This window comes from Pinus tabuliformis, chromosome 5_1, assembly GCF_031772625.1.
Source record: "Pinus tabuliformis cultivar Carrire ecotype Pingquan chromosome 5_1, CPIR1, whole genome shotgun sequence".
Taxonomy (NCBI): Eukaryota; Viridiplantae; Streptophyta; class Pinopsida; order Pinales; family Pinaceae; genus Pinus; species Pinus tabuliformis.
The window spans coordinates 62,626,243-62,632,242 of NC_142305.1; the positions used below are offsets into that span (position 1 = coordinate 62,626,243).

General features: G+C 39.5%; 1 pseudogene; it reads left to right on the plus strand.

Annotated features, from left to right (window-relative positions):
* Positions 1-2,740: 2,740 nt before the first annotated feature.
* On the plus strand, positions 2,741-3,457 carry LOC149163462 (dolichyl-diphosphooligosaccharide--protein glycosyltransferase subunit 1B pseudogene; annotated as a pseudogene).
* The last annotated feature ends 2,543 nt before the right edge of the window (positions 3,458-6,000 follow it).

Genomic DNA, 6,000 nt, shown 5'->3' on the forward strand with positions numbered 1-6,000 from the left:
ATGACTGTGCTTTTGTTTACTGAATGTGTGAGACTCCATAGCCCAATGAAGACTAATTTGATATTTGTCCAACCAGCTTTGTTTTCATAAATGTGTGAAGAGTTAGCCATCTTTTGTTGTGATTGATTCTTATCAAAAGTCTGTGAGAGAGCCCTCTCTGACTAAGGAGGCTAATCCTTAGTCTAAAGTCTGGTTGAAATAGTTTCATGAAATCTTGCTAGGTAGCAGCCCTTAGTACTGATTTTGTGATAACATTTTGGTGCGTCTGCCGGGAGCCTGATGATTACTCATTCCCGAAATTTGAAGATTGGATTTCTGAAGGTAGCAGGAGTTCAAAATGATTTTCGAGGCTGCAAAACTACCTTGGCGACTCCATTGTTGAAGAATTCAAGGTTTATACATTCATGGTGATTCCACTGGAGTTATGAAGGACCCAGAAGCTGCCATTCTTTGTTCAAGGTATGCATGCATAGATTTCTCAGGAATTCATGGTTTCCCAAATCATTTTCCCAAGGATGCATATTTTCTAAGGAATGGTCCCAAATACAACGGAGAAGATTTGAGTTTAACCTTGAATCATATATCAGATTTTTGTGAATTTTTAGAGCTTCTGAGAGTTAAACATGAGGATGTTTGTATAAGGTTATTCTATGATTCACTTCAAGGGAAGTGCAAACAGTGGGTTGAATGCTTGCCTGCCAAATCCATTAAGTCATTTCAAGACCTTTGGCTCATGTTTTTGGAGGAATGGATAGATAGGTCAGAGTTGGTGGCAGACTCTCCCTCAGTTGAAGGTTTCAAACAATGGAATGATGATCATAGTAAAGAAGAAACAAATGAATCTTTTTCTTTGTCATTATCCTCATATTTAAAATCTTTTGACTGCAAGGCAGAGGATAGGATGAGATTTTTGGATGAATTTGCTGAGGACCTTGAAAAAGAAATTGAAGGTTTAGAAGGACAAATTCAGGCATACAATTTTCATGATCATGATCATTATTCTCAGAAGTTTTCTATGGCAGAACGCAAGGAGACTATGCTGGTTCCTTTCTCTTTCACGATTGAGGAACTGAACATTGTGGTTGAAGATCAGTTTGCACAGCTGGGAAGTTACAAGGAAAGACAAGCTGATCATGTGTTCTGGGATCCTATAGCTGATTACATGGAAGAGTTTTACTCTCCAGTGTTTCAGTTTTCATATAAAGATCAGAGGCAGTTTCAGTGGCAGCGGTCATCACACTGTCAGATTGGCTCTGAACTCCAATGCGGTCAAAGAAATCAAATATCAGATAAAGCAGAGGATTGGCTACATTGGAAATTTCATATTGATTGAGCAGAAGGAAATTGAAATTGTTAGGGTAGGTAGGTAGGTAAATTGCTAATAAGCTCAAGGTTAACTGAGCATTTCTTTTTCAGTAGATGTAGCTTTCTTTCTCCTATAGTCATGCTTGTCAAGCAAATTTCTGTTTGTCATAAATGGATAAGGCATTGGACCTGCGAGTTCTTAGTGCACCACAAGGGCACACTATCCCAAGTGGAGCCACTGTTATCACTGAAAATGCTGTTGCCAAAAAATTTTTAGCCTAGCTTAAAGACAGGGTGTTTTCGTAGCGCCTGAATTCTTTTTTAGCAGTTTCGCAGCGCTACATGTTTAGGTGTTTTCGTAGCGTGCTACGAAATTGGGAATTTGTTTGAGTTTTCAGTGGAGGCCCAAATCCTAGCATGCCTATTGTACAGAGTTTTGCTTCCCTCCAGAAATGCAGATGAGAGCAGTGACAGCGTTTTCAAGAAAAAAGTGCATTCAGCTCGTTTGTAGCAACACAGATTTGCTCAGTGTTCTCCCTGAGGCTAATACCTTGAAGATCTTTTCCTGGGACAATCGCTTTTCTCGAGTAAATGAAGTCCTTCTGATCCCAACTCAGGTTAATTATGTTGGAAAAGTAGCAAATATATATGAAGCTGGTTATCGACTAAGTGGTGGTGCATATATCATCTTCAAGTACATTGGGAATTCATGGTTGTGGGATCATGTTCGTGTCGGTGATGAGTTTTTGACAAATGAAATGTATTTGCATTTAAATATGCGCCTCATGTTCTAATCTTTGTGTATTGACCGAATACAAGGAACCAAATGAGATGTTGAGATTTGATAAACATTACCAGCTGTTCGTGCGTTAGTTCCTCCACCGACACCTGGTTGACATTTGTTTTTCTTTGCCAGAAAAGGGGTTTTAGAAACGAGAGCGTATTATTTGCATGCAGGGCATCACAAGTTTGGGATTCTGTTGCAGTTGCAGATTCATTTTTCTCCCAGAGAAAATATGGGGATTGTGAAATTCGCAATCGGGGATGCTGCAATAACGTTTCTGTGGGTGTTTGGCGCATCATGCCTGGGAGCAGGGATTTTGGTATTAGCCTCGTATTTAGGTGTGCAGGGGGGCATAACTCTGTTTATAACCCTCTCCCTGTTGTTTCTACTTGTGTTTGTGTTCTCCTTTCTAGGAGAGGTCATGGGTGGAGCAACTTGGAATCCCACTGCCTTAGCTGCCACTTTTGCTTTGGGCGCTGGCAAGGATAACTTGATAAGTTTGTCCATTCGATTCCCTGCCCAGGTAGCTGGAGCTGTTGGCGGGGCCTTAGCAATCATGGAGCTCATGCCTGCATCGCACAAACACATGCTTGGAGGCCCTTCGCTAAAGGTTGATTTGCATAAAGGAGCGATTGCAGAAGGATAATGGCAATGGCGATTCGTGGAGTGATCCCGTCAAATCTCAAGCATTCAGTGTTTGCATGTGTAGCGCTCTTGACAATATGCCATCTATGTCTGGCGGCACCGTCATCGGAATGGTTGCTCCTAAAGGTGGATACAGAACTTAAATATGGTTCATATGAGAATCTTGCTGCGTTTTCATTTTCACCCTTTATTGTTCACTTTGAAGATAACCAACCATTTGCAGTTGACGAGGAGCTGGTGCGAGAAATAGAAATTTCACATTGGGGAAATGTTTAGATAACTGAAAATTATCATCTTTTTCATGGTGATGCTCGAATCAAAGGTGGCTTTTCAAGGATTGAACACCAAGCAAAACCCAATGCTACAGGTGCATCATCTTTTAAGAGTCTAGTGGCAGGACTGCTACCTCGAGCACATTCGGTTTATTACCGAGATGAAATTGGGAATATTTCTTCCTCACATTTGAACGCTGACTTTAGAAAAGCAGAACTCGAGATTGAACCTCGATATCCTATGTTTGGAGGCTGGCAAGCCACTTGTACAATAGGCTACGGCTTATCTCTACAAGATTTTCTCTTCCAAGCAGCTGATGGCAGGCGTTATCTTAATATTGTTTTTGTATCTTCATTCAGTGTTGTGGTCATTGATAAACTTATTGTGAAGGTTGCACTGCCAGAAGGATCTAAAGATCCTGATGCTTCTGTTCCCTTTTCTACAGATTGACATATATAATATCTATGCACCTCGTTGTTTAGAGAACTCGAGTTCAGGAGTAAAGACGAGAGAAAAGCTTACAGTTTCACAAAGTAAGGTCTCGAGGAGGGTATTGGGTTTCCTATACGGTGGATATGACCCCTGTTTTGAACTATACACAAATGAATATTTCAACAGGCCTGATGTTCAAGAAGCTCTTCACGCAAATGTTACAAAGATTCCTTTCTAATGGGCAGTCTGCAACAATTCTGTGTTCAATGCATATAATTACACAATATTCTCAATTCTTCCAATCTACACAAAACTTATCAAAAGTGGTCTAAAGATTTGGGTTTACAGTGGAGATATTGATGGGAGAGTACCTGTAACTGCCACGAAAGATAACATCAATGCATTACATTTGCCCATAAAGCAACAATGGCATCCGTGGTTCCATGATAGACAAGTAGCAGGATGGTTTATACAATACCAAGGATTAACATATCTGACATTTAGAGGAACAGGGCACGCAGTTCCCTTAGACAAATGTAGCGAAACATTGATTGTGAATTTTTGTGCCCTGTTTGTTCCATAAAGTGTGATCTATTTCCTTTTTGGAAGATAAGATTAGAAAATGCATCTGACACAGGAACACAGTGATACATGCAAATGAAGCTGCATAGATGAACATTGGAAATGCAGGGGGTTTTATTTGTAATACTCTGTTTACTGAAATGCAGGGGTGGTTGCACAGGAAAGAGACATGAATGTTTTCGGTCCATTAATATCTTCAGTTTCCTGGTGTTGAAGGTTTTGCTTTCTATGTTTGTTGCAAGACTTTAAATTATACAGCGGGTAGCCTTGTAAAGGTTTTGTAAGGTGTTCTAACCTAATTGATCTGGAGTGTATTCCATATCAATAGTGTTTGTTAAAGATTATGAGCACATCTTGCAGAGGCACATTTATGCCTTGTTTAGTGATCTTTGGAAAATGGGTTCTGTAAGAATAAGGATTCCTACTTAAAGCTGATGTGCTCGATTCAGATTATAGAATGTGCCATTGTTTTGTGCACTTAAGGAATCAGAAATGGAAACAATTTCAGATGGCAGAGCCAAACATGAGTTTGATTTAGATTTCAATTCAACACATAAGGAAGCAGGTATTGTAACAACAGGACAGTTACATGAGAAGGATGGTCAGTGTTCGGACCTTGCTGATGTTGAAGCTACACACTGGCAATCATTTAGCTATGAGAGGAAGACTATGTTTTTTAAAATCACACAGCAGTTTCGTAGCGCGCTACGAAACTGCTGTAGGTGATGATTTTAAGCGAAGAGCAGCTATTGTGATACTGTGAGCGGGAGTTGAGGAAGAGAAACACCTGTCTATCAATACCACCTACAGCACATCAGAAACATGGCAGCGTTCCATACCTGGGGTTATTAAAAGAGCTGGGACATGTTGCTGAACTTTCGAAGGATGGTGGGAGACAGGGACCTTAAAAATAGGTGTTTTGATCCTGATGATAAATGATCCATCAGCGCTAACAGGTATCCAAAGTCAGCGTTCCTTGCATCTTTAGCTCAGCCATCTTAGCCTAACTGAAGGAGGACAGCTGTCAAGGATCCAAGAAGAATCAAGCATACGAGGGGAATGGAATTAGTGTTTTAGTTTGATTAGGATTTTGTGTAATTACAGCTCAGCATGTTTGTAATTAATGAATTAGTTAAATAGCATGTAGGAGCAGTTAATAGGGCCTTCGAGCTCGCTCTAGAGAGGGAAGAATGTATTCCTATAAATGGATCAAATTAGGATGTAATAGGGGTTGGAGATTTTATACAAAAACAGAGTTTTATTTGGGCCAATGTAAAAGACTTATTACAGTAATAGTAAAACAACTGTTGTTTCTTCTCAAGATTCTCAATAGATTATATTGTTCAAATGTAATGGTGGTTTATTCTCTAAATGTTCTTTTACAGCCTTGTTACAGCATAATCACTCAGAATTCATGTTTAATGCTCTGACTTCCTGTATGCTTGGCAAGCTGTGGTTTATGTAAAGTATGTTTGAACATCTAATGTAAAGAGCCTTGACTTCCATGAAATGACTGTGCTTTTGTTTACTGAATGTGTGAGACTCCATAGCCCAATGAAGACTAATTTGATATTTGTCCAACCAGCTTTGTTTTCATAAATGTGTGAAGAGTTAGCCATCTTTTGTTATGATTGATTCTTATCAAAAGTCTGTGAGAGAGCCCTCTCTGACTAAGGAGGCTAATCCTTAGTCTAAAGTCTGGTTGAAATAGTTTCATGAAATCTTGCTAGGTAGCAGCCCTTAGTACTGATTTTGTGATAACACCTGTCATCTGTTTGGAGCATCCACTGTCGATGTACCACTGATTTTCTTGTCTTTCTACATACAAGGCTATACCACATATTTATGTTTGAGATTATTTCCTTCTCCATATCTTGGGATTTAATGGCATTTACTTCTTTTTAGATGTATGCCATATTTTTCTCCTGCATTCAAATTATTCATGACCAAAGTTGTTACCGATTGAGCATTCTATTACA